This window comes from Mus caroli, unplaced genomic scaffold (genome assembly GCF_978045245.1).
Source record: "Mus caroli unplaced genomic scaffold, Mus_caroli_1 scaffold_8, whole genome shotgun sequence".
NCBI lineage: Eukaryota > Metazoa > Chordata > Mammalia > Rodentia > Muridae > Mus > Mus caroli.
The window spans coordinates 15,527,960-15,553,755 of record NW_028227263.1 but is presented as its reverse complement, the minus strand read 5'-3'; positions in this window follow the sequence as shown (position 1 = coordinate 15,553,755).

Here is a 25,796-nt window from a genome sequence, read left to right as displayed (position 1 = left end):
CTGAGGCTGCACCTTCACCAGTGTCCTCTCCTGGTCTCTCACAATGTCAAGCGTCAGCCCCTTCATGTCTTCAAAACCAGTACCACCTGGGGGACTCTTACAACCTTGGCTACCTCTGCTACACAGCTTCATGTGCTAACTCTCAGGAAACACTCCCCAGAAGATTTCACCTCAACGACGCTCCTCTCTTCTTAATCACCACTAATTTCTTAGCTGTGCCAGGCCAGCATCCATGGTCCCAGCAAAGCAAAGGTTCTGGTATTTTAGTAGTTCCTGTATTTTGTCAATCACAGCTGACTCTTCAACTCCAGCCAACCAGAACCACAGAATCTTACTTCAAAGTAACAAATGGCTCTGACAGAGTCTTTAGGCTTCCCTCTAGAACGTCACAAGCCAGTCTTTCATCTTCTGAGCTGCCCTCCACATTGGAATATTCTAAGCTCCTACAGAACAGCTCACCAAGCACTGAATACTCAATGGCTTTTCTTGCACAAAGTTCCAAAGTCCTTCCACAATCCTCCCCCAAACAACATGCTCAAGTCTGTCACGCCAATACCTTAGGATCTGGTCCCAACTTGTCTTAGTTAGGGTTTGCTACCTACATTTCTTTCCTTGGGTGCTGGGTCTTTGAGCTCACATCCTCACACTTGCATTCAAGTACTCTTAACCACTGAGCCATTTTCTCAGTCCCTGGAACAAGATGCTATGCAACTGTCAAAAAGGACATCAGTTATATACAAGAATTAAAGCTGGTCCCTTATCTCGAACTACCACTGAGCTACTCCCCAGCCTCTATAAAGCCATCTTAAAAACAGTATAGAAGTAAAGTTCTGTGGCTCTAGATTTGATAGTAGAGCTTAGATATGATGCAAAGCATAAGCAACAAAAGAAAGATGTGTAAATTTAATTTGATCAGCATCAAAAACTTCTGAGTATCAAAAGATATGTTAAGAAAGAGAGAGGACAAAGCTGAACACCATGGTACCATGATCCCAGCCTGGAGTGGCACTATTAGAAGCTATGGTCTTGTTGGAGTGGGTGTGTCACTGTGGGCATGGGCTTTAATACCTAGTCCTAGCTGCCTGGAAGCCAGTGTTCTGCTAGCAGCCTTCAGGTGAAGACGTAGAACTCTCGAGCAAGCCAGTAAGGAACATCCCTCCATGGCGTCTGCATCAGCTCCTGCTTCCTGACCTGCTTGAGTTCCAGTCCTGACTTCCTTTGGTGAAATGTAAGCTGAATAAATCCTTTCCTCCCAACTTGTTTCTTGTTCATGATATTTGTGCAGGAATAGAAACCCTGCCTAAGACAGGGACTGAGGCAAGAAGATAAAGAGTCCACGTCCAGTTTGGGTTACATAGTGAGATCTCCTGTCTCCAGAAAGAAAGGAAAGGGAAGGAAAAAGAGAAGAGGAAAGGCAAAGACTTTGAGCAGATGTTTCTCTACAGAGGAAGTGCCCCCAGTTAACTATTGGGATTGGCTGCACTGGTATAGACTTCTTTGGTGATGATTAAAATCTTCCTAATTAGAAGGTGGCAATGCTTGCACAGCATTGAGAGTGCACTAGGAACCACTGAGATACAGACTTTAAAATGGTTGATATGGGCTAAGGATGCAGCTCGGTGAGCAGATTGCTTGCCTAGCATACAAGAAACTCTGGGTTCAATTGACAACACCACATAAAAGTAGGTGTGGTGGCAAGCACGTCTCGTCCCAGAATTGGTAGAAGCAGGAGGGTCAGAAGTTCAAGGTTATATAGCGAGCTCAAGGCACACCTGGGGTGCATGAGACCCCCATCTCAAAAAACAGCAACAAAAACAACAAAAAGTTAAATAGTGGAAATGGTCATTTTTGTGTTATGTATATTTTACCTCAAGAACAAAAAGAAGTTCTTTATGTATCAGTAGAACTAGTCCCCAAGATAGTTGTTAAGTAAAATTAAAAGTAAGTCTCTGGCTACAGAACTATATAACATGTGCTGTTATTTATACATCATTTGTTATAATGTCCTTATTAATATGGCTGGACTTCCTGGGAAGGCAGGCAGACCATGCCTGAGCTGCTTTCAACTTAAGCTAAACACATTCTTCTCAAGGTACATATAAGTGTGGAGCACTTGCTACGGACCCTATGGTACAGGTCAGTGTGGCTACCAGCACCCAGCACCCAGCACCGCCCTTATTCATACAGGCACCTTTAGGTTGAGGTTTGCATTCCCTGGCATAGACACTTCTTTTGTGCCAAGTTATAGCTACTGAGCAAGGTGCCTAGACAAGCTGCCCAGTGCAGAGCTCCACAGAGAAAGTTCACACATCATGTATATCCCTCTTCATCCAAGGCTGGGCACCCCATGCTGTCAGTCAGTGAACTTAATCCAACTCTGTTTTGGTCTTTGCTCATATGTTGAAGGCCTAACTCCAAAAACATTAAGAGTTAGAACCTTTGGGGGGTGATTAGATTTCAAATAATGTCCTGAGGTAGGCCCTCCAGAGTAAGATTAAAGAGACTAGAACACTTAAATTCAGTCTGGAAAAAGTGTGTTTGGTCTGCGTTTAAGGTGGAGTGAGTGGAGTGGGTAGAGAGAAAAGTGGAAAAGGGAAAGAGAGGAGAAGAGGAAAGTGGAGAAGAAAGAGGAAGAGGAGAGGGGGGTGGAAGAGAGAGGAGGGAGAAGGGGGAAGGAGGAGAGGGAGATAATAAAAAGGTTTTCAAGTCTACTTGCCTAGCACAGGAGTGCAGCCAGCAGAAATTGAGAGCTGCCCTTGGGTCTGGGGTACCCCTAACTGTCTCCCATTGAGAGCATACCACTGTTCAAGTAGCATTTTTGTGTTGAAAGTTAGACATTTTCATCTAGCATCACCCCAAAACAAAAACACATCACCTGCTACTCTTGGTCCCAGGCTCATTGGAAAGCAAACCGTTGATCAGCCCAGCGCTGATCAACTTGACAACAGAAAAGAGCTTCTCACAGGACAGCACAGAGCTGTGTTTTATGGGCAATTTCTGAGATTTTCAAGGGTAATTTCCACCATATGTTTTTCTCAGGTCACATGATGGCTTTAGCCTCTATCCCCTGAGTTAAATGTGATTGCTCTCTAACTGACAGCATGGCCAGCTTCTCTGTTCCAAAAACAAGATCCAATGTTACTAGAAGACACTCTCACAGCAAACTCCCTGATCCTCTGGCTCTTCCAGTCCACCTCCTAGTAATGTCAGAAGCTACAGCCAGAAGTCTTAGCAGGGAGGCTGCCTAAACACCAGCTGAACGACACGACAGCAGCAACAGACACGGTGCAGCACACGGGGAAGCCAATGAGGATTCAACCCTACACCAAGAACTACGAGCAACTAAGGAATGCTGACAGTGGGAGAAAGAGTCTTCCCCAGGGAAGAGCACACCAACTGCTTATCTGATACCAAATGGTGAGTTCTGAAAACGTACATACATACTGGTAACTTTATACAGGCTGAGGAATATATATACTTAGGAATATATATGCATATGTATATATACATAAACACATATACAACTAATGAAGAAAGAGGCAGTGGATTGGGAAGAGAGCAAGGAGGGGTATATGGAAGGGTTTGGAGGAAGGAAAGGGAAGGGAGAAATAATGTGATTACATCATAATATAATCTCAAAAAAAAAAAAAAAAGACAAAAGATGGCTCTCTCTCATCCAAAGTGGCCTCAAATGCCTCACCTTCAAGGAAGTAGGTGCTCTGAGAGTGATTGCACAGAAATCTCCCACAAACTGAGGCTTAGTAGGGCTACATGATTATCCCCTGTTCCGTGGCTGAGCTGGGGGCCTGGTGGAAGGGTACATGGGCTTGGGATGGGGGTGGGGTGCGGCTGGAATCCAAATCCCCAAGTTTCACCCACTCCACCATTTCGACTAAATCACTCTCATCAGCTTACCTCACCTGCATCTTTTCAGCCGGTGCTAATTTAGGTCTTCAGTTTGCATCCAATTTAGTCCCTTATACTCAGGCAGCTTTCTTGCCTGCAAATTCCCCTGAGGAGGCCTTAAGATGACTCCTGCCCAGAAATTACTGTCTTTAGCCTGCGCGCACGAGCCCAGGCATTCCTCAGGGTCCTGGCTCCACACCATGACATCGCCAGCCCCCTTGACCGGCAGCTTCTCCACCAGCCCACTGACATTTCGAGCCCCTCTCTAAGCCCCTTGGTAGCACAAATGCTGCTTGCTTCCGTGGCTACCTGCAGCTCTTGTTATTTTCCTGTCATTGACTTCGTGCTGAGCTTTCTAACCACCCAATCCAGCTTCCCCGCTTTCATTTCTTTTTCTGTCCTTGGAATCCGAAGCATCTCCCGATTTACTACCATCTGCTACCTTAATTAATAGGCTGTTTACCTCCCCTGTAGGACCTTGCAGAGATTCTCTTGGACGCCGTCCCTGACTCTGTGGAGTTGCAGGCTCTCATTAGTCGTGGTTTATAATCCAGCCTTCAATCTATCTGACAGCTCGCATCTCCAAGCCAATTTGAATTACATTTTTTTCTCATAGGATTTCATAAGACACAAATACGCTTTATTCAAACCTGGAACAAATTACAGTTACAAGATTCCCTCTGTCCAGTCCTTTTATAATTTGAAAGGAACCAGAAGAGGAGGAAGGGGGACAAAAAAAAAAAAAAAAAAAAGAGTATTAATCTGGTTTGCTCGATATAAATTCACAGAGTTCTCTGTGCCGAAGTCTCAGGATTTTACTGCAAGCAATTTTCTTTCTACATAGCATAGTTGGGTGCCTTCTACTTCCCTTCATGCCACCACCCTCATGGGCAGACTTCCACTATACCCAGTGCAATCACACAAATCTATGGCCAGAGAACAAATGAAGAGAGTGACTCTTTCAACCTGAACTGCCAGTGTTCTTATATCAAAGATGGTGACTTGTCTATAAGAGAAAAGAACTTGTGATTAGTCTTTGTTGTTGTTGAGCTGAGGAGATGGCTCATCGGATCAAACACTTACTTACTAGGCAAGTTTGAGGACCCATGTTTGGATCCCAAGACCCACAGAAAAGCCAAGCTCCATAGCATTCATCTGTAATCCCAGTCCATCTGTAAAGCCATGGGAGCCAAAGTCAAGAGGTTCTATGGAAGCCTGCAGGGTAGCCTCACACAGGCAATGCAGAGCAAGAGATGCTGTCTCAAAGTAGAAGGCAAGGATTGACAATGGAGGTTATACCATGATCACAGGAGTGTGCTGTGGCATGCTCATGCTTGCACTTACAAATACACACACACACACACACACACACACACTTGAAAATGACTTTTTAAAGAACTTTTGTCAGCTGGGTGATGGTGGTGCACACCTTTAATCCCAGCACTCAGGAGGCAAAGGCAGGCAGATCTCTAAGTTCGAGGCCAGTCTGGTCTAACATATCAAATTCCAGGACAGCCAGAGCTACACAGAGAAGTCCTGTGTCAAACAAACAAGCAAAAATAATGTTTTAATTGTTATGTGCCATGGTCATTATTGCAAGTGTTTCTTAAAATGCAGTTGTCTGTGCTCTTTCTTTACAGATGAGGAAGGGGAGAGGGACGGTATAGCATCCAGCAAGCTCCATCTGTGGATTAGACACTGAGTGAGAGATTCACCTCTATGATCACAAGCGGGAATTTAAACCACCCTTACTCAGATCAAAGTGTAGATCTCCAAGCCTCAATACTCCATGCTCTGAGTGGGAGTTTGAAATTGGGCTCTAAAAGGCCTGCTGGATATTTCTTTGGTGGCTAAATGAATTTTGGAAACACCAGAATTTCAAACTATCCCAGAAATATCTATTGCAGCTTTTTTTTTTTTTTTTTTCTGTCATTTGTCACGGGTAATGCTCAAACAGCCCAGCATTCTCAGACTATAGAACCTTAAGCCCAGCACTGAAAAGAGGCCTACAGGTTTCTGGAGCCCATGCCTTCTTCATGACAACACAGAGCCTCCATTGTGATGGGGGGCTTCCTTTTCTGTATGGGGTTGGGACTTTTTTTTTTTCTGAGATATCTCAGCATCATTTTTACAAGATAAAAATGTTTTCAGCATGCCCAAAGTTATTGATGCATATCAAAGCTCACATTATCTCCACTCTTCACAGTCAAAATGCTGGCCCACCCAACTTCACTGCAAATGAACAAACGAAAGGAACACATACATGCAGTAGGATCTCACTTGTCTATGTACAGGAGTAAAGTTCTTATACACCCCACAACATGAAGGAAACTTGAAGAGATAAAAGACAGACATTTAGTGACAGCACTTTTGAGATGCCCAGGACAAGCAAATCCATAGAGACTGGGTGTAGAATGGCTTCTGCAAGAGACTAGAAGCAGAAATGAGAAGTAACCATTCAATGAGAACAGGGGTTTCTGTTTAGGGTAAATGGAAAGTTCTAGAAACAGATTGTGGTTCTGGAGCCCATGGCTTAGCCTTCACCTTCTCTATAAGGCCACACTTGTCCTTGGTCAGAGCCTCTGACACCTATAACTCAAGGACTTGATTATCAGTAAGGCATGTCTTACAGCTAAGACATCTTTTGCCTGACCCCCATTTCTTCTCAGATAGATTCTTGCTATGTAGCCCAGGCTAATATTCCTGCCTTAGCTTCCTAAATGCTCCAATTACATGCACACACACTCTGCCTGCCTTCTGCTGTTGTTCTGTTGATGGTTGTTTTGAAAATTAAATATGGCCAGCAAGATGATTCAGTGTATTAAGGGATTTGTTTCATAGACCTGATGGTCAGAATTCAATCCCCAGAATGCACATAGAGGTGGAAGGAGGAAACTGAACTCTACGGAGTTGTCCTCTGACATCCACATGTATACTGTGTGCCCATATACACACGCCATGCAATAATGATAATAGTAATAAATATGTATAAAAGAAATGCTTAGCTGGGCGTGGTGGCTCACGCCTTTAATCCCAGCACTTGGGAGGCAGAGGCAGGAGGATTTCTGAGTTCGAGGCCAGCCTGGTCTACAAAGTGAGTTCCAGGACAGCCAGAGCTATATAGAGAAACCCTGTCTCGAAAAACCAAAAAAAAAAAAAAAAAGAAATGCTTAGTGCAGAGAATGAGAGACTATAGGACCTCACGACAGTTGCTACATCTACAGTACAGCCCAACTGAGGCTGAGAAACAATGGAAGAGGGAACAGAAAGCCAGACGACCAGAATACCTACTGTCTTAGTCAGGGTTTCTATTCCTGCACAAACATCATGACCAAGAAACAAGTTGGGAAGGAAAGGGTTTGTTCAGCTTACATTTCCACATTGCTGTTCATCACTGAAAGAAGTCAGGACTGGAACTCAAGCAGGTCAGGGAGCAGGAGCTGATGCAGAGGCCATGGAGGGATGTTCTTTACTGGCTTGCTTCCCCTGGCTTGCTCAGCCTGCTGTCTTATAGAACCAAGACTACCAGCCCAGAGATGGTCCCACCCACAAGGGTACCACCCCTTGATCACTAATTGAGAAAATGCCTTACAGCTGGATCCCATGGAGGCATTTCTCCAACTGAAGTTCCTTTCTCTGTGCTAACTCCAGCTGTGTCAAATTGACATAAAACTAGCCAGTACACCTACCAACCTACCTACTGCCTACCTACCTCAATATAATATCATGTACCTATGACAGGGTTACTGAATCCATGAAATCTCAACACTTTGGCTGCATAACAAGGCATGTACAATGGCCACACCAGTCAACACAGCAACACAGATGGAGGAAATGTCACAAGGCCCCGCCTCTCGGTGACATGTTACAGGCAATCAATGGCTTCTAAGGGAGGGAGAGTTGGTTTTCTCCAAGGAAGAATTTATTGACAGGTTATTGAACCCTAAGTGTTTGACAGGTTATGGAGCCTAAATGGTTATCCCTAAATACATACACACAGAAGCAACACTCAAGAGACTCAGTAGGGTGTGTGTGTGTGTGTGTATGTGTATATGTGTCTGTGTGTGTGTTAATTATAGAAAAAGAAGTCACAAATTTAAGAAGGTGTTGAAGAGGAGGAGTTGAAAGGGGAGAGGGAGGGATGGAAAGTATACAAATAGAGTACTTAGGTATGAAATGTTCAAAATGTTAAATTAAAAAGAAATAATTTTTAAATGTTATTTATTTATTTTATGTCCATGGGTGTTTTGCTTACATGTATGTTTGTAAGACTATTAGGTCACTTGAGAACAGACCATTGTGCCTCCATAGGGGCACTGGGAACTGAGACCAGGTCTCTGGAGCAGCAGAGTGCTCTTAGCCACTGAGCACAGCAGTGATTTTTTTTCTTATTTTTTTTTTTTAAAGAATGAACAAATAAACTAGAATGTAAATCCTTTAACACTGAGACCATCATTCCAAACCACTTGGGCCAAATGAAAAATTTCCTTTTTTGAACAGAGTGTCTCATCTGATAAACAGGTAGCTGGCTAACCAAGAAAATGCTAGAAATATTTCAGGCTATGGTCCTCCCATTCAAAAGCAGATGAGAACAAGAGATAGGGGAAAGAGAACCATGGAAAAATAGAAATAATTAATGTATGCCTTAAATTTGGCTGGAGGAGTTATTTAAAAGCCTTGTTGTCTCCTCTACATGATCAGTATCTTCAAGAAAAATGTGATTTATTTCTTTACCCTTCAAATGAAAGCTGCTCCAGCAGGAGGCTATAAAAACCGTAGGTACAAAGGTTAGGCAACATCACAGGAGAGAGATGTGGTAGGTCTGTTGTGTCTGAGAAAGAAAAGAGATGTGACTCTCATGTGCAAGCTGGCATTGACTTCCAGCACAGCGAGGCAGAGCATGGAAGAGATAAAGACCACGATGGGGCTAGGGATACAGTTGAGTCAGAAAAGTTCTTGCCATACAAGTACAAGGACCTGAGTATAACCCCCAGCATACATGTGAAAAGTTGAGTGAAGTGACTTGTAATTGGAATTCCAGTGCTGGGGAAGTGGAGGCAGGGGGATATCATTTCCTGGGGTTCACAGACCAGCCAGCCTAGCCTTCTTGGTGAGCTGGAGGCTGGTGAGATACCTTGTCTCAGAAAACAAGGTCCCAGAAAAATGGTAGCCAAGGTTACCTATTGTCTTAGTCAGGATTTCTATTCCTGCACAAACATTGTGACCAAGAAGCAAGTTGGGGAGGAGAGGGTTTATTCAGCTTACATTTACCACATTGCTGTTCCTCACCAAAGGATGTCAGGACTGGAACTCAAGCAGGTCAGGAGGCAGGAGCTGATGCAGAAGCCATGGAGGGATGTCATTACTGGCTTGCTTCCCCTGGCTTGCTCAGCCTGCTTTCTTATAGAACCCAAGACTACCAGCCCAGAGATGGTACCACCCACAAGAGGCCTTTCCCCCTTGATCACTAACTGAGAAAATGCCTTACAGCTGGATCTCATGGAGGCATTTCCCCAACTGAAGCTCCTTTCTCTGTAATAACTCCAGCTGTGTCAAGTTGACACAAAACTAGCCAGTATACCTATACATACATACATCCATACACACACACTCTCTCCCTCTCCCTCTCCCCCTCCCCCTCCCCCTCCCCCTCCCCCTCCCCCTCCCCCTCCCCTCCCTCTCCCCCTCCTAGACCATGATGATGCCCTATGACTGAAAGCCTTTTGTGTCATTGCTTATGTGAGGGATAGACATCCATTCCCCAACAGAAAATGAGGCAGCATTTAACCATCACAAGGAACAAAAATACCATTGCTCTTTGCCTGGAATGAATTGGCAGTAGAACTCTAGAGAGCCAGGACCATAGCTGGAGGTTAAGGGAGATAGAGGTTCCTAAGAAAGGGATGGAGGGGGCATGCCTTAAATAAACTGCAGGTTTTGTTAGACATAGGTTCTGCCCTCTTTTAATAGTTAACTTGACCCCAGCTCAGGAATCCAAGATAGCAAAGCGTCTATTGTGCCCCTGGAGAAAGCTGTGCAGACCTGGATGCCTTGTAGGCTTGGCTACAGCCCTTGTCCCTGCGAGTCAGGTATGGCCCTTCCTTCCCTCTTGGATCTTACAGCCCTCCAGACCCACACAGAGCTTATCTCCAGCAGGAGACTCAAGGGTTTATGATTTTAAAACATAACTTGAGTAAGTCTCCTTCTTATCTCAGAATGAGTTTCCCTCTCCCTCTGCATCGCAGCTGCTTCTTGCTGCCCAGCCAGACTCCTGCAGAGATAAAAATACAACTCATTTAGGTAAATGATTAAATTGAAAGTTACAATATTACCAATTAAGCTTGAACAAAGAAGGGGGAGAAGAAAGCAAATTCTTTGAGAGGGTCAAGAGAGTGCCTGTCCTTCCATGCAACCCCAGGCAGCCCTCACCCTGGAGAACGATGAGGGTCTCATGAAAGTGCTTGGGGGAACTTCTGCAATCTCAGAACAACTACTTAATGTCTCTCTGTGTGTGTGTGTGTGTGTGTGTGTGTGTGTGTGCGTGTGTGTGTGAGAGAGAGAGAGAGACAGAGAGACAGACAGAGAGACAGAGAGACAGAGAGATGAGAGCTTGTGAGTCTCTGTGTCTGTGTGTCTATGTGTTCATTGGGCTGTGGAAGGAACCTTTCAGAGTCAAGCATATTTCTTGAACCTACCAGTTCAGTTGCTGGGAAAAAAAGATGCAGGCTGTGCGAATAGAGCCAGGGTAATGGCACACGATCAGTGGATCACTTGGAGTAGTAAAACCAAGTGTAATGGATGCAGATAATAGAATCGCCACCAGGGTATATAATAGGGCAGGACTAGGATGGGGCACACTTGGGGTGAGGGGAGAAGTGCCTTTTGTGCTCAATGTTATCCCTCTCAAAAGGCCAGTCCCACATCTGCATAAACCCAAGCCTGAGAGTCGGTGTCTTCCCTGTAACCAGAGATTCTGAGCATCACTCTTACTACATCCTTCTCCCAGCCCTACTGCCCACAGAGTCCCGAAGGTCAAAGGGAGGATCCATTCCTTTACCTGAATTGTGTGATAGGAGAGAAACATTCTAGCAAGCCAAAACTTGTCTGTCCATCCTGGCCATCCACTAGCAAGCACCACAACTTCATCCTAACTTCTGTTGAATTCCTAATCACAGGAACACACACACACACACATGTAGCCTGGACAAGAAGAGCTGGGGCACCCTCTAGATCCTCACTGAGAATATAAGAAGCCATGAGAAGTGACATCCATTGTTCTTGTTTCATCTTGGCCTAGACCCCAGCCCTGTGCTGCTGCTGAAGATGGGCAAAGCAATATGCCCTCGTTGAACAAAGCCATCTGTCATTCAAGAGTCCTCTAGAAATTAGTCACACCCCCAGGAAGCTAGCACCACAACCCTAGCTTTCACCACGGCAGCCCCTGGGATGCTAAGGTTGATGGGAGAAACACTATGTGTCAGGAGAATGGTGTGTAAGTGGAACCAGGTTTCAGAGTGGAACAGTTTGCTGTGTGGAGGCCCACTTAGAACATTGGTCTGGAAGCTTGCATTGACCCTCAAGCCACACAGGATCCTTGATCATGCATGACCCAGCTTGACCTTAGCCTTGGGGGTTTCATTTTATTTTTTTATTTTTTTTAGTATAATGTTTTCCAGGACCTTTTGTTTCATTTTGCTTTTTATCCACAGGGGGAAAAAATGATTAGACAATACCAAGTTCCCTTTGTTAGCATTTGGGCTAAGCTCCTCCCCACAGTTACCTGGCAACAGCCAGGTAGGCCTGACCCACTATAAAAGGGGCTGCTTGTTCCCTCCTCGCCCTCTTGTTCTCTTGCTCTCTTATTTCTCTCTTGCCCTCTTGGGCTCTTTTCCTCCCTTCCCCATTTCCTTCCCCCTCTCTCCACATGTTCATGGCCAGCCTCTATTTCTCTATTCTCTCCCTCTCTCTGCCTTTCTCTGCCTCTACTACCTTCTTAATTCCACCCCCCCCCCATGCCCTGAATAAACTCTATTCTATACTATACAAAACTGTCGTATGGCTGGTCACTCAGAGGGAAGGGATGCCTTGACATGGGCCCACTGAGACATCCCCTCCCCCCATAACTCACACCCCTCCATAGAACATACCCACTCTCTCTTTATCTTTTTATAAACACATCTCATGTCCTCCATTGTTAAAACTTGCAACTTGCATTGAAGAGGAACTTTTTAATTGATATGACAATATACAGCCCAAACTATTAACTAAAACCCATTGTTTACACTGTGGTATGTTTTTGGTCTTATACATCCTATGGGATTTGAGAATGAATAACATTACACCATTCTAAGATTGTATAAAAAAAAAGAAAGAAAGAAAGAAAGAAAGAAAGAAAGAAAGAAAGAAAGGAAGGAAGGAAGGAAGGAAGGAAGGAAGAGATGAAGGAAGGGAAAAAAAAGAAAGAAAAATCCCAAACCTAAAATCCCCATGTTCTATTTTTGTCATCCTTTCTGCCCCAAATTAGCAGAAGTATGTTATCTCCAATTTACCAGACAAGTATATATGATCTTCTTATTTTTCCTCTTTAAAATGATGTTGATTGACAAGTAGAATCACCATAAAGCTGAGGTCACAGTTTCACCAAGTCTAGTCAGGGACATTTCAACCCCCATGTATTATGGGATATTTGATCACACTCTAAAACCCAAGATTGTGTTGTTTACTGGAAAAAACTGTTTCTGGTTGTGGTGTGGCTCAGCCTTAGCATGCATCTTTAATCCCTTTGGCTGGAATACAGACATACTCTTAGTACACACCTTTAATCCCAAACATTGAAGGTACAGCTAGTTTGTAGAAGGAAGCACTCATGTATGAAAGTGATGTCTAATTGAGTGTTAGACCTGCCACTAAGAAGGATATTACCAGAGCCGGGCGTGGTGGCGCACGCCTTTAATCCCAGCACTCGGGAGGCAGAGGCAGGCAGATTTCTGAGTTCGAGGCCAGCCTGGTCTACAAAGTGAGTTCCAGGACAGCCAGGGCTACACAGAGAAACCCTGTCTCAAAAAACCAAAAAAAAAAAAAAAAAAAAAAAAAAAGAAGAAGGATATTACCAAGGGTAGAGCCTTCTTTAGACAAAGTGACGAATCAGAGAAAGATTTGACAGAATGGGACATGTCCAACTCTCACAAGAACAGAGAGAGAAGAGAAGCTACTTAAGAGAAGGCAGTTGTACTGGGAACACAGAGACAGATTGCAGAGAGAGAGAGAACAAGCTAGACTCATGTGAAAACAGGACAAATGAAGCCAGAAGATTAGAACATATTGCTAAAGGTAGTCTGAGGCTAAGCAGAACAATTTAGTCAGAACTTGAGAGAGAAGCCAGTTTGGATCAGTCAGCTTGATGAGGAGTTTGGGCCAGAACAGCTGAGTTGAACCAGCCAGCGAAAGTTCAGAAAGACCTTGGAATGGGGTAAGCTTATTCAGCTGCAAGTTTCAGAGGCCAAAAACATTCTAGGCCTAGATTAGATTGTACAGAGACTAGAAGCTTCCAGGACTAGGCTTAGGTCAGTAGACAGAGGCAGTAAGCCTCTGAGAGAACAATTACATCAGAAGAGTAAAAGACACTTTTTCCATCCATGCTCCCCAGTCTCTGACTAGAATGCGGCACTCACTGATCACCATTACAGCTCTTGCCGTTATCCCACAGCAGAGCTGAGCTCAGTGGGTGCTCTAGTCTGACCAAAAGGGATGTTGGCAGAGGGTGGGGGCGTCATTGTGGACCCTTGCTTGTGAGTAAATAGGTTGGACACAGTTGATATCCATACAGCAATACCAAGCAACTGTTCCCAAAGTGTCACCCAGGCAGCCACTGGGGTTCCCAGGACCTTCTCCAGGGCTCCTGAGGTTATAATAGTTTTCATAGTAATACTATGAAATACTATCCCATTCTCATTCTTGAAACACCATATGAACAAGTTTTCCTGTCTATATGATATGCCATCTCTCAACAGATTAATACATAAGCAGTTATAAAAATTCCCACTGTCTTCTGTTAAAGCAGACAATAAAGAATTTTTCAAAAAGTTTTTTTAAAAAATGACGCACGCCTTTAGTCCCAGCACTTGGGAGGCAGAGGCAGGCAGATTTCTGAGTTGAAGCCCAGCCTGGTCTACAGAGTGAGTTCCAGGACAGCCAGGGCTATACAGAAAAAACCTTGTCTCAAAAAACCCACCACCACCACCAACAACAACAACAACAAAAAAACCACTTTTCCCTTTTTAATATATTTTATTATATATATACACACACATATATATACACATACATATGTGTGTGTGTGTATTTTATATGCACACTTTTGTATATGTGTGGGCATGCATATGACAGGTGCCCATATGGAGCTCAGAGAACAAAGTGGGTTTGGGGGATTGAACTTGGGTTGTCAAGCTTGGTGGCAAGGTTCCTTACCCACTGAGGAATCCTACCTGCCCCTCTTCTGTTTAAAAGCATCTGAATGAAGCTGAGAGGAAGCAGTGGGCAGAACCTTTTGGACAGGCTAGCAGCTGGCAAACATCTGGGTACACAGCAGGTACAACATACACAGAAGTCTATAGTGAGCAAGGACTCATGGAGAGAGGTGCTTTCCTACACAAGCGAAAGCAATTACATCCAAAATGCAAATCTCCAGTAACCATGCTATAATTAGCCAGAGTTGGGGACATCACATAAACACTATGTTACCAACCAACCACCTTCTGGGATGCACCGCAACCTTGTCTCATCCCAGACCCCATCCCAGGATCTGGGCATCCACATAATCAACACAACCACTGGACACCACTCATTTGCTGATTGCTCAAGCCATGCTTATGCATGTAATCCCTGTGTAATCAGAGGCTTAGAGGGCACCACAGAGATACTGAGAGACCAGGTTTCTTACCCTGGCAGATGTGCAGTGCAGTGGAACATTCTGGAAGGTTCTTTCATTACAAGAAATGGTAAAGATTTCAATCTCACATCTCATATGTGGTAGAAGTGGTGGGAAGCCAAGTCTGAAGGCCTCTCATCTGCCCTCACATCTCTGGATGTGAGACCACCCTCACATCTCTGGATGTGAGACATGCTTCCTTGCAGCCTCTTGCGCGATCCTTCCTGTTCCCTCTAGTTACTAGAACTCCTTTATCAACTCCAACACTCTCAAAGCTTCTGACCCCATCCTTGGACCAGAGATCTGGAGTGACCCCATTTCTCACTATACCCCCTTTCACATGTTTAAAACCACTATTCTTTCTCTAAAGAAGAATCAGAGTAGGAGCAAGTTCTTACTTAGCTCATGTATCTGTCTCCACGTGCACGTCTGGATGACCTTAAACTTCTGGTCCTCCTTTCTTCACTTCTCAAAATGCCAAGATTAAAGATGTGCACCACCAGGACATGTTTACGAGGTGCTGGGGCTAGAACCTGGGGCTTCAAGCATGCTTGACACACATTCTCCCACTCAGCTAAAACCCCAGCCTCCTGAATGCCTCATCTTGCTCTGAGAAGGCAAAGTGCCTGGATCTCCCCTGACTCCATGGCTCCTTCAAGTCTCCCTGTGCTGTGGCTGTTTCTGTGATTCTGGATGCAGACCAAGGCTCCACAGCTCGCCCTCTTGCCCTTGCATCAGGCATAACTTAGAGATAACAGGAGCCCCCACAGTTCAGCTAGGTGGCCAGGCTTCCCCTGGGTGGGGGACACTCACTAGGAAAGGTCAACATGGCTTTGTTAGAACAGAGATAACCCTCTAGAGTAGAGAGGATCCCAGCTATCTAATCAGCAGCTTTCCCAGGCCTTCCTCTTAGACTGTATATGCATTTGTAAAAGAGAACAGCGCAGAACCAAGGGCACTGCATTCCTTTCTTTATTTCCTTTTCCTTTCCTTCTTTTTATTCTAAGGATTAGGCATATTGCAACATTTTATCTTCCTTCCTTCCTTCCTTTCTTTTGTTTTAATTGAAAAGCTGTATCAAAAATCCTCGAGCACTCAAAGTGACCCAGAACGAGCCAATCTCCTGAGCTGGCCCTAGGCTGCACTCTGCACTATCTGTAGCAGGGGCTCCTGGGACCTGTGTGGGAAAGACTGCCAAAGCATGTGTGGAGGGAGAAGGGCAGGAATCCATGCTAGGGTGTGGAGGATGACAAACATAGCTAACAGGGCTGAGGGACAGCAGAGGGCCCAGGCCCAGGTGGGAAGGCTATGGTTAAGAAAGCTTTGAAGTCCTTCCCTCTTAAATCCTTCACCCAAGCCAAGACCATGAGAAAACACATGAATCCAGGGAGCACTGGAGCCCCAACACCCCTGCAACATGCGGTCTGGGAACATGCAGATCTCGAAAATACCTGCCAGGGAAGAAAAGAGGAAGATCCCAGCACAGGCTTTGTCTGCTTGCACACACACACACACATACATACACACACACACACACACATACACACACACACATACATACATACACACACATACACCCACATACATACACACACATACACTCATACACACACACACACATACATACACATACATACATACACACATACACACACACATACATACACATACATACACACATATGCACATACACACACATACACACATACACACACATACAGGCACACACGTACACACACACATACATACACACACATACATACACACACACATACACACATACACACACATACATACACACATACACGCACATACATACACACACATACACACACACATACACACACATACACACACACATACATGCATACACATACACACACATACACACATACACACACACACAAACACACTTTAATTCCCGCTGCCTTGCTTCTGAGGATCTGTATGTCTGTACTTCAGCTCCTGTGTTATAACCCAGTCACATCCCTATTCTCAGGACACAGATAGAAGCATGAGTCTTAAAATAAATAAAAAAATAAAATAAAAAATTTTTTTAAAAAGGAGGAGACATCTGAGCTGTTGAGGTAGAACCCTTCCCCTGCAGTCAGTTGTGGTGTTTAATTCCTGGACATGGCCTCACCACGGTGTTAAATCTCAAAGCCAGGACAAGTCCCACTCAGACCCTGTGGCTCCTCCTGCACTTCTCTCCCCACCCCCAACCAGAAACCTCTCCCTCCCAGTAGCTGGGCTTCTGCTTGCCCACCCTCAGCCCAATCACCTGCTAACTCAGCCATTTGGGCTACTCAGATCTCAGATCTCTTGGGCTGGCTGCCTGTCTTCATGGGAGGCTCCTCTCTTACTCTCCCTCCCTCGCCTCTCACAGAGTGGTTTAATCAGCTGGTCATGCCCAGCCTGGGCTCTTCCTCTGCCTGCTTTCTCCCTTACAGCTATCATGTGTATGTATGTATGTATGTATGTATGTATGTATGTATGTATGTATTTTCATTCAGGCAGTGTGTAGATTTCCCTTGCCCTGGTATGGTCAGAACCATGCATGCAGTAGATGCTTAATAAATGGGGGTTAGGGTGAATATGAATCCATGAATAATACTCCCTTGGGGAAATTTAGAGATCCTATGTGTTTTCTCCGTGGGTTGTCAATCAAAGGCACAGCCTTAGTTTCCCTCTCTAAACTAATACTTTGCTAGGACCTGAGACCCTGGGTTTTCTCTGCCCCTCCTCGTATGAGAACCACTTGCTGACTGACAGCCTCAGAGAAGACCTTGGTTAACTCCGAACTCTTAATTTCAGTCTTTCCTGCCCTGGAGCTTCAGAGCTGGGACTCGGGGGAGTTCTTATAATTGCTACCCACAGCTCCCCAAGACCAGCCCTGGGTGGTCCCTGAAAACCTCAGGTACACAGGACAGGGGGCTCAGAGGCCTGATTCCCAAGCCCTAGCAGAGGGTATTCTGAAGGAGGAAACAGGCCTGCAGTTTCCTTTCTCAGCATCTCCATCACTGCTACCTGCTAAGCCAAGCCATCTCTCAGAATGAGCGGTCAGCTCTGAACAGGCTGTTCTCAGGCCTGTGCCACTTAACAGTGTATCCCTGGCTCTAAGATGCTTAAGAGAGATATACCACAGAGAGAGACTCAAAGGCCTCCCAGATGCCTGGGCAGTTCCAGCACCATGGGCATTTATTTCCAGCTTGCTGGCTCATCAACCCACATCCTTTCCTCCCTTCTCCTCAACCCTTGCTATCCTGATTTCCTTCTGAGGAATGAGCTCTTTGTCACTTGGACACAGTCTAATGGGGACTGTCATTCGTGACATATAGCCTCCCCAAGCCCAACTACAGACCCTTGAGCCCCCAGCAGAGTATACATGGTCTCCCAGGAATCTGAGCTATGAGCAGTACCAAGGCAGTAATAGGTGCTGCCCCTATCCTAGCAGCAGCTCTGTGGCTACCTTCCCTCTGCTTCCACCCAGGGTACCCTCAGGAAAGCCAAGCCTTCATGCATTTGCCCTGACACCCCAGCCTTCTCTCTGATCCTTCCAACTTCCCCCACATCTTCAACTTCCTGCTCTGTTGCATAACCAGTAAGCCCTAAATGACATGCCTGCATCCTAAGGCAAAAGCAAGGAGATCATACCTTTAACTATTATGAGCAACCGAGCTACACTCATGCTACAACTGGAGCAAGGCCAGCACTCTAAGCCTGACACCACCTACAGCTGCACAGGCATGCTCTTAGGAGTCCTTAGCCATCTCTAAAATGGCAATGCTTTCTCCTCTTGTGGCACTGGAGTGTGTGTGTGTGTGGGGGGGGTGTTGGTAAAATGTACAGAGGACATCTTGATGTAGTCAGGAGTGGCCGGCGGGTGTCATGTGTATAGTCCTAATCTATACGTTCTCCCTGCTCACCCACCCATTTCATCCCAGGAGGTATCTGGGAATTCTAATCAGCCTCCTGCTGATCAGACACACCAGAGTCACCTTGGTGCTTCTCGGCTGTGCAGAAACCAAGGGGTGTCCCAGCAGAACCTTCCAAAGCCCCTTTCAGAAAAAGGCTTTTTTTCGAAGTAAGAGGAGGTCGGCTGCCAAGTTGAAACAGCACATAAACCTTAGAACCCGCAGATTTGAGGGAATTCTAATCTTGGCCTAAACTGGCAGAGGGAGAGGTATGGGGGAGGGGAAGATGAGTCAGAGATTCCACCCTTCTGAGGGGGCAGCCTAATATGGCGTTGGGGAGCCAAGGGAGACGACTTAGGTATGCCTGGATTTTCAGACTGGAGCCATGACTCTGGCCAGGGACCAGCTGTGCTCCCCCCATGCATGCACCTACCTCTCAGACACACAGAGCAGAACTCGGGATAGCCAAAGAATCAAAACTGAGAACCAGATCAGCTTGGAAGAAGCCAGCTGACCTACCTGCAGCTTGACACATGAAGTGACAGCAGCCAGCCTCCATCCAGAATGCACTGGGACTCAGCCCCATGTGGCCCTGTATCAGCCCTGGCTGACTCTTAAAGTCTCCTAAATGAGGCCGCCTTTGGGTCTGTGATACAACACATGCGGTGAGTAATGGGGGCTTCATCCCAAAGGGCCTCTCAGCACATGTCAACACCAGGAGGGAAGGGCTTTCAGAGGTGAGATTTTCGCTTCCACCATACTCTCCAGCTTATGAAAACACAAGTCCAAGATGGCATTTGAAGGAGTGAGTGGGAAGTTGGCTTAGTCTGGTCCTGGCTAGGCTCCTCTCTAGCCTTGAGACTGTGGGCATATGCTTTGACCACCTATAAACTGACAGAAGTGGAGAGATGCTCCTCATGTCCAACGTTACTAACAATCGTCTGGAAGGGAGCTTTGCTGAGCCCTGGCTCTGCAGATTGGGGAGGAGCCTAAGGATCTCCATTTCCAACAAGTCCCTGGGGCTAAATTAACAGGGGGAAAGGGTGCTTTATCTTGGGTCCACATTCTAAGTCCTCTAATTAAACCAACTTAGATCACATGGCCATTCTGGCCAATAGCATACCCTAAGTTCTCTAATTAGACCAAGTTAGATCACATGTCTGGCCAATAGTATATGGCTATCCTGTGGTAACTGGCCAGGTCAAGGTCCTAGGTTCCATCCCTGGAGTCAGAATTAATCAACATCCCCTAGAAACTCCACCAGCAGGAGTAGAGTTGTTGGAATAAGTCAGGGGAGGTGGGCAATAATTACTCATGGTGCAGGGCATGGCAGAGATATCTTGGAGTCCACTGAGGCTGTTCTGTTTCCTTCCGAGTACCTGGCTATTTGTACGGATCCTCTGTTGAAGAGATCAGATCTCAGTGGTGTTCGCTAGATGAAGCTTCTGACTAGGGTGGGAACACACTAGAAGGATCCCTTCTTCTCCCTCAGTGGGGACAAGGCCTAATTGTTACAGAGGAATTGAATTTTCCTGCAGTAAAACCTCAGTGATACTCCCTAGTCACCTGGGTGCTTCAACTACAAAACTGTGCTCTGAACGAACAAATGCACAGGAAACTCACTCAGTCTCAGATTATTCTTTTTTTTTTTTCCCTAAGAAAATGTGAACAAACATCTCCCTTCCCCACAGAAGGCACTGACAACAGACCAGAGTGTAACCATCACTTGGCAAACCATCTTGGCAAACCAGCAAGGTTATTTGGCCTACTTAAAGGGCAGAAGCGAAGGTTTACTTCCAGGAGACCCCCAAAGCAGAAGGAGTAGTGACGAATCTTATCCAGCATGGGTAAGCTGCAGAAATGGAAGCCCCTCTCAGCGAACCTCCCCGCACACTCTCTGCACACTATCCCCTCCCGAAACCTTGAGATCCAGTACAGCTGGGGCAGAACTACACACAGCTAGGTGGGACACATAAGAAGGAGTGGCTGATCTAACGCTCCTTCCTTAGCCTCTCTTTTTATGAGGGAACATCAACAGGCCTCATCTTGAGGGTCTTCTCCAGGTAGTCCTAGGAGGATATTGTGCTACAACAAGTTGATGAATAAAGTCTGCTTCTGACTCAGAGGGGCTCCTGAGTAATGAAGCTGATTGATTGATGGGTGACCATGGCGTTGATGATGATGATGAGGTGGTAACAGGCCTCTCCCTTTGTCCTTGTAGGTTTTTGCCACTTCCTACAAGGTCCCTGTAGGGACATGAGGTTCAGGTTTGCACTTATTTGCTCTAAAACAGGTCATCCATTTGCCCTCTTTCAGGTTAAGACTGCACTGGCTCACTCAGGTCCACTAGCCGAGGATATAAAGATAACAACAGAGCCTTAGCATTTGGTCCACTGGTAAGGATGTTAGTCTTGGACCAGGAGTGGCTCTCAGATCTAAATCTCAATTGTATTCAAAGACAATCAGGCTTGAGACTTGTTTACTGAAAAAATGGAATAATTAGAAAGTACAACTGTCATGGAGGCTCTGGTTCAAGAGGTCAGAATTGAATGAAACAAGGCCCTGTGTGTGACCTTATGTAACCTCCGGTTTCCTCTCTGCCCTTCTGTCTCCTCCGCACCCATCTCAATCATAAACATTTTTCTCTTGTAGGTGGCTGTGAGTGTCTGATAATTGCTGATAAAACTTAGCAATGATCATTTGATGCAGATGACATTGATGAAGCTCTTCCTACGGGTCACGAGCTATCAGACCCATTACACATCTTCAACCTTGCACTCCACCTCCACATGACTGTAGTCTTGGAGAAGATAAGACTTAAGGATAACCCACAATGCCTGCCTTCACTGAGCCTTGCATAAAATGGGAATTCTGCCTAGAAGAAACCAGGACAGGCTTTGGAAGGGTAGGATGTCTGACAAAGGCCTTGACTCCCTTGCCATGAAGGGGCATCTGAAAGAGGAGACTACAGATAGAGTGAGCCAAAGGTTATGTTACGAGCAGGCCTGCTGGTCCATGGGGTGGTGGCTTCAGGGCAACAAGAATGTGAAGTTCCAAAGGGGAAGGATACGACAATATCTTGAACAATTGGTTGTATAGCATGCATTAATTTGGGCCTGAGGCAGCAAGAGGCAACAGAAGTTTTAAGCAAGAGAATGAATGGGATTGTAGGGTTTAAAAACAAAACAAACAAACAAACAAAAATAAGAAACAAAACTGAAACTGGTAGCAGAGTAGAAAATGGGACAGAGAGAAAGAGGTGAGGCCAATTGAGTCGCTGAATCCAAGCAAGATACCACAAGGATACAGGTGAGGCCTGACCATGGAAATGGGAAAGATGGCCTGGGTTTAGTACATTTTGTAGGAAGTGGTGACCATCTGAACATCATATATGTAAACACGCACACAGACACACACACACAGACACACACACACAGATGGAGACAGAGAGAGATCAATCTCCAATTTAGGAGGTTAGGAGGCTGGGTAGACATTTTGATAGATTATAGAGTACAAGAAGTAGGAGCTGTGTGAACGGAGCTCGTGGGCAAATATCGGGAATAGTTACATTTCCTTCAAGCCACCACCACACATTTAGCACAGCCTAGCTCTTTAAAACAGAAAGAGCCTTGGGAGACAAAGAGTCAACTTTCAAAACTTTCCCTGAGAATATTTCCGCAAGGCCTCAAGCTCTGTTTTCTGATCATTCCATCCAGATTGTTATAAATACATCCCTAGGATGAAACGCAGCCACAACTGCAAACTGTTCCTCACGGAGGGCTGAAGCATGCCCGGTATAAGCTTCTCCTCAGCTACCATTAATTAACACACTTAAGAAATATTATCGCCTTTAGAATTCTGCCAAAGTCCAGCGTCTGTCTTCAGCTCAAATGGGAGCCCTCCTTTATGTAACCCTGTCCTCATAGGGGAAAAAAAAAGAGAGAGAGAAAATGCCGATCTTAACCATGGAATAAATATAGGGGATGATGGCTTTAAAATTAGAGGTTGGAAGAATGGCATACTGTGAAATCCCAAACCCTGGGCACCGTCTAGGGATCCGCAAACCACACGGATTTGAACTTCAAGAGGAGATGATGTTTTGAAGGGCCTGGAAATAAAGAGTCCCAGGTTCTGCTGGGGAAGGATGGATTCTCATCCAAAACGCATCTTTATGGCTGGGCTCTTGGGCCCGGAAAGTGTTCCTCATGGAAATGCTGAGCAGTCTCTGCAAATCCTACACCAGTGAGGTCTTCCCGCGGAGAAAAATCAGACTTTTCCTGCAACTAGGTCAACTGGCTGGGCAGCAGGAGGTTCCCCGGGAGTTTGAGTTTTCCAGGACTTTAAAGAAAGAATCTATTATGGATAGGAATGGCTCTCTTTCTTTAACTGTGTTTATCCCTTCACAATGTCACGCATATAAACAGGATGTACTCTGATCATACTTCCCCCTCCGTTATCCTCTCTCATTTATGTCTCCTCTCACAGAGGCATTTCTTCTCAACAAGCTCCTCCCCATTCCTTGTCTTTGTTTGTTTGAGTCATGGCCCACTGCAATGAACTAGGGTTGCTTGCTTGAACATGAGGCGTTATTTACTTAAGTAAGGACCATTTACCAGAGGCTATGCCATTGAAGAGAGTGACACCTCCCCACACCCCTGCTGCTGCCAGCACTGCTGCCTCATGACCATTACCTATCACTATAGCTCCTTGCAGAGAACTAGAGCCCAATGAGCCCTCTCTAATCCTTGATGAGATGTGGACTGATCCAGTCTTATGCACATAGGCAGTGCTGTGGGTTCATGTGTGCCTCAGCCTTGCCAGTGGGCTGAGATTTCTTCCTGACTTGGCTTCTAACTGAAGCCCAGTGAACTGCTTGTGAGAACGAAGAGACAACCAGACAAACACTCTTGTCCAGAGCTGTCGTTTGTGAGCCCCATATCATCAACAACCCTGGACCACTAAGCACCACTCGGGAGTCAAAAGCTGAAGTGTCACAAACACCAGAAGACACATCTAAGGACTAATGCTGGATGGCAAGGTGGGCATTGGCCAGAGGATATTTTGTGGCCAGTCTAAAAGGAACAACCTTACACACCCCACCAAGGACTATGGCTGTAAGGAAAAGCAAGCCGATGGCACAGACACTGGCATTTCTAAAAGACTCGTTGAAATATGCACAACCTCTTAAAGCCTCTAAATTTTAACATCGAGAACAAGTTCCAAAATATTTTAGACATAACACGGGCCAAGCAAAGCACAGCACACTGGCGCCCTTCAAGATCTGGGCTCTGTTGCCTCCCAACGTTATCAAGACAGAATTTCAACACGTCAATGGAAGGAGAGTGAGTCCTTGCAGCATGAAGGATTAGGATGCAGCCAACTTCCACCCCAAGCCCCTACCTACCAACACCTGTGTGTCTCAGGCTCTGTTAATCAATCTGTGAGGATAGGGCAAGGGTGAGCCTGACCATCAGGGACTGTCTACAATTAGGACTGTCTAACTGTGGCCGATAGAACCATTCACTGAATAAGGCATTGAGAAGCCCTTTAGCTTAGGATGATTCAAGGTTAGATGGAGCCCTGGGTGCAAAGGGTACCACATTCCAAGTCGTAGATGACAGCTCATGAGGACTCTTCCTCAACTCCGGTTGAAACTGGACTGAGAAGATGAAGCCACACCATACAAGATACGGTGGCCACGCCTTGCTTGTATAGGTATCAGACCTCAGCTGTATCTTTCATCCTTATCTTTACAAGAGGTTCAGAAGGCAGGGGCCTTATCAAGGCCTTTGTCTACATTTGGAAGAACAGGGACTGGAGTCTCTGAAGGGCTAGGGCAGGCAGGCAGAAACAAGAGCAACAAGGAAAACACAGAAAGGCAAACTACTTCACAATTGCATCTTATCTGGTTATTTTCCTCTACTAACAATAGTTAGTATACTCAAGAGACTTCCACTTTAACTTTGTCTTAGGTTACTAAGAGGAAAAGGGAGACAAAGACCTTAATCATGGAACAAATATAGGATATAGTAGCTTCAAAAGGTCTCTAGCACAAGGCTAGAAGTAAGTCATGATAAACTGGGGCAGGTCTCTGTAAGGAAACGTCACCCTTTCTGGGCAAGAAACTCCCAGCTTCTGTTGGAAGAATAGGGCCTACTGTGGAGAATGGGTCATTTTCAGACCCATCTACACCCATTCAGGAGTTGAGGAGCTCTGTGTTCCAGTTAGTGTAACAAACTCCCCCTTATTCTAGACCCCATTTCTGTCTATCTGTCTGTCTGTCTGTCTGTCTGTCTGTCTGTCTGTCTAAGTTCTCATACCATGTAGAATACTCCTCTCTTAGAACTCAGTTTAAAAACAAATGAGTCATGTCTAAATGAAGGAGGCTCTCTTCTCTCTCTGATATTATCCTTCATACATTAAAGATGGGGAGGATGGGACTTTGTAGATGTTTATTTGATATCTGTGTAAGACCGGCCTGCTAGACCATCCTTATGCCTGGGTGTCCTACTGTCAAGGAGGACATACTGGATGTGTTTCTATCTCCTGTTCCCTGAGACATTAATGGGTCCTTTTCTCCAGCATCTGCACTTGGAACATCCAGAGCCATCTGGGGAAATCCTCTCTGGCTAAGCATAGATGACTGTGCCTCAGGAGTTTGTACCCTTAAGGGAATATTGGAAGGGAACGTGAATCTGTGTCATGGTGTCCTTTCCATGCTCTGTAGTTGGCAGTTTCTTGTATTGGTACAAGGTCTCATTCAGTAGCCCAGCTGGCCTTCAGTCCTGCATCCTCTTACCTCCACTTAGAAAGTGCTGTGGTTGCAGATGTGGGTCACCACACCCAGCCTATCAAGTATTCTGTCATATTTGTATATCCCTTTCTTCTGCAGCCGTGGGGATGGACCCAGAGCCTTGCAATGGAGTCCCATCCCCAGCTGATCTACTAGGATTTCTTACTTATGCACACCTATGTTTCAGACTTTTGTCTCTTCCCAGGGATTTCTCAAGGTTACCTGAGAACAGCCATCTAGAGCACTGGACCAAAGG